We start from the raw sequence: 13,924 nt of genomic DNA, 5'->3' as shown, positions 1-13,924 counted from the left end.
AATGATGTGTTCATGTATGGGTGGTCTGGCAGGTACAAATGTCTATACTAACCTTTTTCAGTGGCTGTGGCCATTGGGTCCTCTATTGAATTTATAATTAACTTGTGAGGAAATGTGGGCATTTTTCTATTAAAAGAGACATTTTGTCAATTACAATCCTTGCAGAGATATTCACTGAACTTCCTGTTGGAAGAAAGGTCAATAGCTGTGTGTAATGAGTAATTGACTCAAGGCAGAGAGCAGCTCAGGCTCAGTCTGTGGTTCCGATCAAGTAGCAAAATGTGATTTATTTCCGTATCATTTTCGCTCTCATTTTCTAACGTGTTATAGAAAATCAGACCTGATTGAAGTGCCACTGCTGGGGCCAATTCATCACCAAAAGAATGACTTAGGAAAATGGAGCTTAAATGGGCTGAGTGATGAAAAGAACATGGGATTTTGAATATGAACAATGGCCCAGACAGGGACTAATGACCTGCTCGGCTGAATATCAGACTTAAACAATGGGCTAATGTTTGTGGCCCACTGATGATGGAGCACAAAGCTAACAAGCAAACAAGAGCGAATTCTACTCAAAGGGTTGACATATTGTGGAGGGTATTTATGAGCCAAGCTAAATGACACATGATCCTTTTGTTTTTATTTCTCTATTTCGCTAAGAACATTGCTAAAATGAATAGAAAAGAATGGAAAAGGATGTAAGTAAATACTTGGATTCCCATCAATGTTCTATATCTAAGTCCACAGTATGGTTTACCTGCAAGAATACAATTCCAAATAAAGTATTTTATTCTATTTTCCAACTCATGTGCATTCTTTTGCAAGTCAAATATTAAAAGCATAGCATCATTCCCTGCGTCCCAGTAAACCAAACATCCCCCTGTGTCCATGAGAAAGTTCATGTAAACTTCAGGAGCAGCATCCACAGCACACAATTGAATTTATGACTGAATTTATGAGTTGAAGCTTGCTTTAGATTCGGCTTTTATTTCGGCGAGGTTTATATTCAGGAAAATGAAACATAAAAAACAGGGATGCATGATAGTTGAACAAGAAAAAATAATTCATAAGAGGGCACGGAAATAAATAATGTAATGCTGGGTGAGATTGTTTTTTTGAAACTTGGTGTTCAGCAGCTAGTCAAGCTGATTGAATATTTATAGAAATGTATGACTAATGACAGAGACAATACAGTACACACAAAGAGTTGGATGATGGCTTTTGGGCATATGAGGCATAGGAGAATTGTGTTTGCAGGGGATGCACGCACACACAACCACACAACCAAACCTACACTAAAGCATGCACATTAAACACAACCTGCTGGCAGTTACAGTCTTTTTATGGCTTTTAAACTTGATTACAAGGATATAAATTAACCTGTCCAAAACATAATTATTACCTTGTGAAAGGTTGCAAACTTCCATAAGAGTGAGATGTTGCCTGAAGGCGAGATCACTCACTTTGGCCACAAGTCCCCCCAGATAACATGAAAAGAGTGAGGGGGAAATTCAGACCCAAGAATTTCTAGAGGGAAAAAAATGAAAGATTTGGCAGTTTTTCATTAACAGGCCGAAGGGATTTCCCATGATGCTGAGTAGTATCACAGAGACATCACAAATTCACACATTGAGACCTTAGCTTAGATGTTCCTCTCCCCGCCAAACCCGAGATATGTAAACATATTGTGCAGTGTTAATCTTGACAGCTGTTTAACATGGATGTATCAGGTCTGTATGATGTTGAGCCTGCACTGTTGAGAACCCCATGCATAATTCTCTGTGAAGTACAAAAGCTGAAACTCTTAAATGCTCCTGACAGATCCCAGCAGGTAAAAGTTTGGAGAGCTCTGCCATGTGGATTTTAGCTGCTTTATCTGAGGTGGTGGCACATTTCCACACTGTATCATAATTCAAATATCCCCTCCGCTATGGAAATCCTCCTCATACAGAACCAGCACATCCTCTCATATTCTAAAATGATCATTAATGAAATACAGGATCCACAGCTTTTTATCCGTGGGGACCAGCCATCCTCATTATTAAGAACTGTGCAATTTTTTGGAGTTTTTGAATTTCATAAGATTTAACACATTTATGACTTAATTGTATTCCATGATAGACCTGGCAAAAAAAATATTAAGTGTAACGTCAATCAATGTCAACTGCAATGCATTGAAAGTCAAACACTTGTCTGTGGTTCTGTATAAAGTATGCATATTAATCAATCGAATCTAAATTAATGGAAAGAAAGGTTTTGAAAATTAATTAAAAACATTTTCTTTACCAGTGCTTACATTTTCCGCTATCAGCAGGTTTCTAAGGGCAATTCAAGCTGGTCGGACCAAACAATGGGTTCGGTGTGGGAGTATTGAAATTCAGGAACATGTGTGGGAGGTGAGGGTCACCTGTGGAGGCTCAGGGGTCCAGGTCTTGCTCTTTCAAAGAAATGCCAGCTCAGAGGAGAACACAATATAATTTAATGAGTAAATTAGTATTTTCAAGCCATTTCAATGAGATTGGCTCTTGAAGCCCCTGCTGTCTTCATGTCAATCAGCACACAGTGGAGCTTTATCACAGAGAAGGACATTTTACTTTAGATGACATCTCATGTGTCAAGCAATACTAAACTAAACTAAATCCTCCTGTAGGTTGAACTCGAGGGTCACACACAGACAGGACTGACATTTCAGTCCACAAATGGATTTGATGGAAAGTAAGTGAATAGAGTAATAAAATCTCAAAGTCAATCAAAAATCTAAGCGAGGAATGATGGAGAATACATTACTTTTGAAGCGGACTGGCCGACTGTCCACTTAACTTTTTCATCAAGAGGTGTTTTCTTTCAGGCGCTGTTCATTTGTGATGTGAGTCAGCAGCCTCACAATCCTCCTCACAGATTTAACACTTGTCGGCAGCAAATGTCACAACGGTCCGGATGACCTGGGATGTCAAGCACTGCCTTCCACGGGGACTTTAAAATTCCATCACATGATCAAATGGACCGAGCCTAACGCGGACATATGGAGGTCTCCTCATAAATTATGGGACCTGAAAGTTTTCTCATAAAAGCTTTTCAGTCACGTGAAACTTGAAAATGTAACACGAAACCAGGAGCAGCACCGACGCTGGAATATAAAGTCACTAAAAGCGACCAGCAGCTACAAAAAACATGAAATTCACTTCAATGAGAATATCTCTCTCCAAGCTTTTCACGATTTGCTCTGCTGCTCTCCAAGTGACTCTGATCAGTGAAATGACTTTAAAATCAATACTTTCGTATGCACTAAGAGCTCAAAGGGCAGATAAAGCCTGCACTCTTCCTCTCAAACATGCAAATACACTTTAGTCCCTTCGACGTGTGAGGCACAGGAGGATTTTTCATGGACCTCTGTGCTTTTTCTGCTCTCTCTGGTTTCTGCTGTGATTCAACGGAAATACTAAATAACCCTAATGATGATACGCAAGAATGTGGAGGTAGATGTTTGACATGCCTCCAGAAGCACCCGTCTCCTCTGCATAGCCATCAGCGCTGTATCAGTAAAGCCTCATTAGAGCCGGAATCCGACTGTAGAAAGGGAATGTTTGCAACATTAAGTTTAACATTGCCAATCCAGTAAATAATATTCTAGTTATGGCCCTAATCACCTGCTACAAAGGGTGAGGGAGTGCGAAAGGGTGAGAAAGAGAGAGGTATGGGTAGGTTACTGGAAGGGGAACTTGAATATATTTTGCTCAAAGCTTGTTTTTTGGTAAAATGTGAGGCAATTTAAGAGAAGTGTACATAAAAGTACAAAGATACTAAAAATTGCCTTTTAGGCCAAATCATCTGACATTTTATTCGTAAAAGGAAATTCGTATGTATTTAGTGCTTGTATGCAATTGCAATGGGTGAATAATTCCCTTAATTATTTTAAGTCATCTCTTTATATCACATAGTCTTATATTTAGACTGTAATAATGTATATTTTTTTTAAGTGTCTATTCCCATGTAATAAAACACATAGTGAACACAGTTTCAAACACAGAAACCGATGCAGCACTTGTAATCAGGGGGCATCACAACATGTATGTGACAGCACCTTTGATTTCTATGACAGGCTGTGCAGAGGCAACAGCAACAACGCCATGGCCACTGACTTTCTGCTGAAAGCTTTGCAATTTTAGAGGTGTGTTTGAAGACGAGAACATCTGAATGCATTGGGGGAGGGTTGATGTAGGCCCCCTCATAGTGATGTCAATGAAATATAATGAGTGCCTTATACAGTCAGTGAGCATTAATGCATATGTGACTGTTGCTGTGGTGACTATAATAATGTTATTGTGATTAGTGCTTATTCAATTAAAATACAGCAGTAATATTGTTTTTTTTTTCTGTAATTACCAGAGATCACTTGGAAGGACTGTGTCATTTCTATATTCTGAATTGTTTTAAAGAAATACTGTCATTGCTGTAAATCCATACACATACCACGTATATCGTGTTTTATCTGGAATAGAAAAGAAAATATTCATATTGTATAAATATTCATATTGTATAAAAATCAACAGACACAACTTACCTAATTTTTTTTCTGTATCTGCAACTGACAACTGCAGGATTAGGTAACTCAACCACTTTGTCAAGTTAAGACAAAGACATGGGTCAAGGATAAATGAGAAAAACATGTCAATGCTGAGACAAAGCTAGGACACCAGGTGTCAGAGGCAAATACTTATACACCAGAGTCACCTTCCATACTTTTACTTCCAGCTGTTATGACCTTCACACATTGTTTCCTGCATTCATATAAAATCTAATCTAGTTGGCAATAGTCTGCCCCCCAAAAAATGTAATTGCTTGTGCAGAATAACTGCATATGAATGTAATTATTAGCAGATTGTTTTGCAGCCGAGCACAAGGAACACAGCTCCTATACGGGATGTTGTAGATATTGACAGAGACCGGACATATTGATGTCTTGTCACTTGATATCAATAGGTCATTCAGGCTGATTTGTTGGGTGATTTGTCAAATGTGGTTGTACAATAACCCACTGAGCTTCTGCAGAGCCTGTATTACGAGAGCAGTACTACAGTTGATGCTGCAAATACCTGTGTTAGTACTACTAATCATAATAAATCAGGATAGTAGGCCGTGTATACGATTTAAGGAGATGACTTTACCTGAAAGTTACCATAGTGACAAGGTCAATGGGATTTCTAATGAGTTTCTAATTTCAGCCGTCAACAAATTCTCAGTATACACGCTGCTACTCTTATTTTATCCTTGTCTAAATCAATAGTGCGGGAAGGCAATTATAGAAATTATTTCAAGACATCCCGCAGCCAGACAGCAAATCCATGGGTCAGTTGTCAAAATACAGTAGGCTAAGGAATGACTTCCAGGGAAGGAAAAAAAAAAAGGTGAGTAAGCCTGGACCTAAAAGCTTAAAATAGAGCCAGATATTATTTATTTTATCCCCCCAAAAGGTGCCCTTATCTCTACCTCTCTCTTCTTCTCTCTGTTTGTCTCTACCTCTTTTTCCGTTCCATCTATCCTTCGATCTATGTGCTGAGTTTGCTAAAGTGGAGTTAACGAGGATAAGTGGACCACACATGGGCGAAATAGTTCAATAACGAAAGCTGGAGCAGATGTTAATGATTATGGATTTACAAGAATGGGCTGGAATGCATAATCACTCCTCACCTGGTTCTACAGCTTCACTATGTGCCTTTACTTTCACTGAGAAAGTCTGGAGAAAAACATTTAATTCACTGTTTTAAAGTGCTTTCAGGAAAAAGGACTCACTGGAAATCATCAGACAGTTTAAGCGTTTAGAGTTACCTTTATGCTGACTTCACAGCATATTCTGTTGTGCTGTAAGAAAATATCCCAAACAATCCAAAAACTTTCATCACTTTGTATTTGGTGACTTTTTCCCCCTCCAATCTCTGTGCCAACACATTATAGAATGCTATCAGTTCCACTACCTTGCCTCATATTAATTTTTCCCCTGGTTGGTTTTATATCCTTTCTCTCACCCCTAACTCTTAACTCTCCCACATTAAGGCTGCATACCAATCATTCCAGTTTTAATACCCCGCTGAGATTAGCAGGTACAATATTATGGAAGACATCCACAGGACTGTAATACAATGGCCAGCAAAGTGCCCAAACTTGCACATAGTAATTTATTATAGGGCAAACTATTTAAAGATTATACCTTATAACCCGATGAACTGTGACACATAACCTTTAAATACAATTTAGTGTATCATCACACATCATCAAAGGGTAAATATGCAGATAACAACAACTAATGATGAGCGATGAAACTATATACTTTTGATGCCACACAGCAAAGTTTATACTTTGAGGGGTGGGGCATGGGGATGTGAGCAGTCCAACCTTTCCACAGTTGAGCTGCTCATTAAGTAACAAAACAGGTCATTGATTTTACAGCTTTGTCCAGGGATTTTATGGGACATAAGTGACTCTCATAAGATTTCACTATGCATCATTAAATCAGAGATGTAGATGATCCCCCAAACATTTTCCCTTCTGTAATGACAATCAGCCAAAGTCCTTAACGTTGCCCTCAAAGAGGTGCGGGGCGCGCGCAGAGCTGAAAGGACGACTCAAGGTCAGCTTAGCATTCTATTCCTGGGCTCACCCACACGAGTGTCAGGCATACAAGTGTATCATTACTGGAATGAAGCTAAATTTAAATTCTAAACACTTTAATGGCTGTATTATAATAATGGTTTCTTTTTCAGAGTAAACCAGCTAAATATGGTAATTCAGCCACAGCTTGTCCAGTGAAGAATGAGACGCACGTGCCTACCCCCCTTTTTAAAATTAATTTCATAATACATGAAAAGGCTTTTAAAGCCTTGCATAGCTTAATGGATGACCTTCTTCTGAGACAGTTGCAGTGAAGTGCAAAATTGTTGCTTGATCCCTAAGAGTGCTGGTAGACATGCAAATGGTGCCATCTGTCCACTTTGGAATTAATATCCTAATATGGGAACAAAATTAGACTTCACAATATTGATGAGGTGCCCTATTTCCACCATCATCATTTCAGCATTTTTTATTGCACATGATGTTGCTCACTTAACCTGTTCTGTGAAGGTTTTTTGAATTTAAAAAACGAGCTGTACTGCAAATATATAAATATAATATGTGTGTCTTTGAATTGTATTAATTATGAAATACTGTTAACCACATGATGTAAACACATTTGATTAATTTTTTTCCTCAAATACTTTGTTCAACTTCCTCTTTTGTCCCTCATTGATTTCATCGAATGATAGACCAGCCCTCTGAAGAGGCTGCTGTACCACATGAGCTTTTTGCTAGCAGAATACAGTATATGACTGGAGCTGTGCACATGCGGAGACATATAGATATATATGAGTTGATTGCTGGAGTTGTTAGAGGACTTTTACGGTAATGAGGTGAAACAACGCATGAAAGCCACACTACAGGCAGAGAAACAAGTCAGACACCTCAACCCCTGTGATCTCTGCACTGGCTGACGGTGGGAACTGCTCTTCTTTTTTGTCATCTCTCCTTTCATTATCAAGAAACAGTGCAGCTTTCACAATACCAGTCAGGTCTCATTTTGCATATATATGTATATATATGTTTATTCTAATACTGTAAATAGCCTACTACAGGTATATTTTCTCTAGCACCTCAGATTTATTTAAAATATAATGATTGAAACAGTACACAGCCATCCTCCATGAATCTTTAATTATGATTCAAAGATTTAGAAATACACTATGAACACTTTTGCTCAATATATTTAAAATGTGAATAGGGAATTGAAAGAATTGAAAATGTACTGTGTCAAATCTAGCTTGAATTATGAGTGTTTTTTTTTATTTTGTGGACTGTACTCAGTGGAATCAATGTTTATTGATTTATCTGTTGGCTTAACTGAATTTTAATTGAATGTGCTTTTCTGCCACTGCTAGAGCTGTATGGAAATGTTTCCATGAGCAGGTGAACGCCATGTTTTGTGCTTAGCTACAAGGAAGCATGCTCACATGCATAAGAAAGGGAATGGTGTGATATGTTTCTGCTGACTAAATAGGGCAGTAAAAGTTGCTAGGGGCGACTTTTAACCCTACCTTTATCATGCTAATTGCTACAAGTGGATATAATTGGAAGAGAAGCCTGAAGAAAACATTAACAGTGGACAATTTGCAGACATTTTAATAGGAATGTTTTGTCTCATATTTTAATATACAAGGTAATTAAGGGAGTGATATGTTCTACTCAAGCATATTTTTGTGCTGTAGGTGCGCTGTATTGACTGGCGTTCAGCACACAATGTATTTCTTTTATGAACCACGGTTGAGAATGGGCTGATCTCTGCATGTCAAGAGAACATACTGTACTTTCTCTAAGTACTGCACTGTAAAAATATTATACATGAATACATGATGCAACCATTTCAGATTTTCAAGGAACAAAGCATCCCAGTAAAATCCCTGAGACTCCAGTGATGATTAGAGCTTTTGCACAAAAAGTCAGTTGGAGAGTTGAACATGAAATAAGCAAATCTATTGAAAACTGGAGGAAATTGGTTTAACATGGCCAAACATGTCCCTAGGGTGCGATACCTGGAGTTCTCTCCAAAGGCAAGGCCCTTTTTGAACTCATTAAAATGTTGGTTCGGTATTGCTGACAGTCGTTGGGGGGTGACACATGCAGATGTGAAAATGGATGTGAAAATAAGATCAAACAAACAATGTAGAGCTGTCGTTGCAGGAGGCTGGATAAAATTGCATCTGTAAATAGTTTGATATGATGTAGTTTTTGACCAGATACTGAGTGTGACCCAGAGGGTACATAAAGAAGATGAGGAAATGCTATTTGGATTATTATGATTTACAGCTACTTGGCACAACAACGGTAACCAGCAGATCGATCCTAAAGAACGCAGCACTAAAGTAATTTAAATCTGACTCATACTTGATTGCAGTCAATGCAAAGGTATCTCTGTGATGGAAATACTGCATTTGTATCTTAACACAAACAACAATTTCATTTAAACTTTAATCAGACTCATTATAGAGCCATATAAAGTCTGGTTAATAGAAGTATATCAACACATTTGCATTTTAGTTTTTTGACCATGTTAACTTCCCAAATCACAGCCATCATTGTTGTTGAGTTGGACAGTAACGTACAAAAAAAATGCTTGGTAATCCACTCTTGGTCTTTTCATTACTTCCCTGGTTTTGTCAATTACTTTGATTTGGGCCTGTGCTTGATGAGGTGCTCGCTTGTCCAAAGGGATTACATGTCTGGCTGGTGTTGCCAGTGGCTACGGTGGTGCGGCAGGAGTTGCAGCGCAGTTATTCACTGTAACTGGGAGATAGCATCTAAATGTTTGTCAGATCCATTGCCCACTGTTTAGTGTTGCCATTACTTTTATTCTGTCAGGATTGTCACTTTAGCTCACTGTTGTCCCCTGAAGCAGAATGGGGGGGGGGGGATACAGCTTTCCACTTCTCAAACAGCCAGGCCTTCAGCTGGGAACTCTGGGTAATGCATCTCAGAGCAGGCTTTGTTAAGAATTATGGATCCTATGTCACAGAGAAAGTTTCATGATTTTGACATAAAATGCTTACATGATATGAACGCTGAACAATATTTACAACAATTTTAGTCTCAGAATTGGCCATTGTTTCTGTAGACTAATGTGTCTCAGCCACCTCATGGGCAAACAAAGGGAAATAATGAAATAAAAATAAAAAGCCTGTTATTTATTTGCTTCTTCTGAGGCATTGAAGTAACATTTCATGAATTAGTTGTCAGACGTGTTTTATTCTTTTTTCAGATCCTAATTTATCGTGTAAAGATATGCCATGTAGGTTCATTAAGAACACTCTCTTTTCACCTTGATGATTTTAAGATTGGCTGCCTCATCTCAAAATGCAGACAAGTGTCAGCACATGATACACTGAAGCTACCAGTTAACGGAAATTGTCTTTCTCACATACACCCCCTTCATCTGTCTTTATTTAATGTGTCACCTGCAAGATCCCAAAGCTAAAGCAATTTTTACAATATTGTCCTGAATTCAGTCTTGTATTCATTTTGTAACTTATCTGAGAGAGTGGTGGAACACTGTCAAAGCTGAATTTACAAATATATATAATTACAAGTAGAAAAATGTATATGATGCTTCAAAGAGAATAATAGTATGGATATTCAGGTATTAAGTTTAAAATGACCACGCTTATGTGCTTTTGCTTATGTGCAAAATATTACATTAATCAAATTACTTTGTTTGTTTAGCATCTAAGCATTTATAACACCATGCAATGATTGGCTTGATATAATATGGCTTTTAAAAAATATATTTTGTATACTGTCCTGACATGATCCCTGCAAAGATTGAATGTTGACATACAAGGGGTTATTGATAAGTTTGTGGCCTAAGGTGGAGGGGGATGAGTTATAAACAGCTCTTGTCACATGCTTGTACATCTTTTTGAGATAAGGCTGAAAGTTTAAAGGTAATCATTTTATGGGTGCCTCTTTATTTGAATGATCAAAATGATAAATTTGGCAATATTGGCCTTTGTGCAGCTGGCACTCTTGAGGCGTTTGGTCTTATCACCCTAAAAGATTCACAAGTAGAATGTTGAAAAAAATATGTATGCTTAAATAAATTACTTGATCTCAATTATTAGTTTTTGTGGCTCATTTCATGAATCAAATGCAAACTTTGCAATTTTATTCTTTATGAAAATTATTTAGTGCCAACCTAAAAATCCATGGAGGTAGAATGATAATATTGAACGTTGTTACAAATAACAGGAGGGATGTGGGGAGACCCACAGAAGAGAGAGAGAGATAAAATTTTAACAGTCCATGAGGGGACATATAATTTATAAAACTCATTTTGGTGGCAATAGACCAGAGGGTAAAATAGAATATGAACACTTAAATGTGAAGCAGAAAATTTCATCATTTAAATTATTATGTGTAAGGCCTTGTTCGTACCAGGCATTAACAAGCATCTTGGGTGATCTGACCACAGATATACCTGGAATAAAAAATGTGAGACATGAACACAAACATGCAGGATAGAGTTCAAAGGGCAAAGATGTAGCTGATAATCAAAAACGGTGTTACACAGGCAGTCTGAGCAGAGTGGAAAAACAAACATTAGTAACAAAACAAAGGCAAAGAATACATAAGGAAACAAAGACAATCTGGCAAGGGAACTATACACATATATATATGTATATATATTTACATGAGGTTGAATACAAGGAACATCTTGGGTAGAATGGGTAATCAGAGAAAAGTGTGGCTGATCAAGGGTAGGATTGTTGCGGGTGAAGACCAAGGCAAGGACAAAGTAAAACAAAAAAGACAGGACTGCCCAAGAGGGTGGCGGCAAAGGCAGGACCAATCTGCTGGGTGGCAGCAGAGGTGGCATCTCTCTTGAGGCAGAACAGGTGAATAATGCTGAAGACTGGATATCTCAAGAGCACAAGACTGATGGTAAAGGCAAAGTCACTTAGGAGGCAGAGAAGGAGGCAGACAGCAGATCCCCCCTAGATGGTGAGCTGGAGGCCAGCGTTGCAGGCAGTGGCCAATGGCGAAGACAGGATACCACCAGCAGAAGAACAGGAGGCCAATACTAAAGAGGGGTTTCCCTCAGAGGAAAAGCAGGGGGATGAGAGTAAAGACGAGGCCCGCAGAGGCCAGGCTCCAGCTGTGCATTGATCAAGGTGCTGGCCAGAAGCTCTGTGAAGCTGGTGGGCATGTGGAATCAACACCTCCTGCAAGATCAGGGCGAAAGCCTGGGAAGTCCCAAAGAAGACTGCTCAACGTTTAGGATCAGATGAGGAACGAGATGGCACAGCAACTAGACCAGACAGCAGACTGACCCACTGTTAGGTGTTAGGCTCACAAACCTGAGTTAAACAATGAGCTGGGGCATAAAAGCTATAGCATGCCGATGCATAACATGCTAGAGACAAACAGGACTGTCCAACTGGAGTGGTTGCTGGAGGCTAGCAGGTCGTGAGCTGCCTGAGAATCGGGGGTGTTAAAGTATGAAACACAGTGTGAACAGGGCCAGAGAAAGAGCAAAGGATTCTTCACATGTGTGGATTTGCTGCACATTATTGAAATAGATTAAGATGTCTCCTATCAATATATTTTTTAATATTGACTGAATTTTTTACTTCAACTAAACAATGCTGTGCTACTTTAAAAGCATATGTAGTTGGAAAATAATGATGCTTTCTGATCTTCTTTGTCGGATGTGTTAATATATAGATGCAGCAGGAATTCAAACATGTACAGTACATCTCGCAGCATTCAGAACAAGTATGTCCAATCATTTAAAATAATTTACTGTTCTTCAGTTGGGACCGAGTCCAAATGTTTTCTCACATTCATCGACTCTCCACAATATTATGTGCTAAAACATAATGTTGTATTTTATTCAGACTATTCCTAACCACAGTGCATCATTAAAAATGCCAACAGCGTCCACAACCATAGACCTTTTTATAGCATGGCTGTGCCGAGACACAAAAGGTTTCCACACTGTTCAACCTGCAGTTCAAAGACTGTGACATCACAGCACCACTACTCTAATCTGCTGGCGCCATAGTGATACATGTGGGCTGCTAGACAGATACATAACGCCTTATAGTTGCCCTCTGCAACCCACATATACTTTTTCTGAGAAATGAAGGAAGTTAGTGAGAAACAAAACATGCACAGATCATACAGATGTTATGAACCAGGGATGAGGTCAGATGAGATTAGCCTTCTTGGCTGTGTCAATGTTGTTGGGAGGAAAAGAATTGTTGTACTTGACCAAGTAAATACAGCAAGTGAACAGGCCTGTGGATTGCATAGCCCGAATGAAACACAGAAAATGCATAGTTTAATTTACTGTGAATTTCTGTTCAGTCAAAGCCTTGATCACAAGCAGTTCCTCCCAACATCTGCACTGTTCTTGTACTGCAGGGTTGATAAAAGATTTATTTCAGTGGGAGCTGCCAACAGCAAATGAGAGCCCAGATTACAATGAAGTGACCCAGAAATGGTAAATCACGATTGTAATCATTGATTACATAAAAGTGAGAACAATTTGGAAACTCCCTCCCTAAAACTGTTATATTCCTAATTTAACTGCAGCACGTTTATAGAAAATATAGATATTTTTACTGAAATGAGACAAGAGACTGGGTCTCCTCAGCCAAACTTTGCCCAGACCTTTGCCCAAGTCCTTCAAATACCTATTTTCCTTCTCCATTCACTTTGAAGTGCATACTGATGTTGGATCCCTGCATGATCTATATACACAGCAGGATCGTCAGTGACAGGTACATGCAGCAGAATCACCTCATTATCTGGTGCGATCATATTTAAGGCAAAACAAATCTTAAAGAGATTCTCTGTGAAATCTGTCAATCTGTCTATAATCTAGTTTGTGATGCAATGCATTTCGAAACTGGTTACCATTTAGAAGTCTTGTCATATGCCTCTAGAGTCGGGTGAATGCGGTATGCATGTGCACAGAAAGGCACTAGACGGGCTCTCTGTGCCCTCCTTGCTCCACTGATCTGAGTCCAATTTGCCCTTCTTTGAATATTTGCTGTGGGAATTCTGCTGCTGCTGGTGATCTCTCCCCACCTATATGGCGAGGTGAGTACACCTTTGATTGGCAGCAGCGATGCCTGAACTGAAACTGAAATCCCCCGGTCTTTAGAACCCACCTGCTGGCACGGCTTTCCTGATTGCCTGTCGGTAATTGACACATCCCTTTGTTAATTATCAATGTGATGCGACATATGTACTCATAGAGATCAGTGAATCTGCATTGCAGACACATTCTCTTCTCAGCGTGTCAGCAAGGTGTCCTTTGGAAGCAAGCCTCTGTCTC

The sequence above is a fragment of the Paralichthys olivaceus genome, chromosome 9 (genome assembly GCF_024713975.1).
Source record: "Paralichthys olivaceus isolate ysfri-2021 chromosome 9, ASM2471397v2, whole genome shotgun sequence".
NCBI classification, from domain to species: Eukaryota; Metazoa; Chordata; class Actinopteri; order Pleuronectiformes; family Paralichthyidae; genus Paralichthys; species Paralichthys olivaceus.
Note: the sequence above shows the minus strand (reverse complement) of the source record.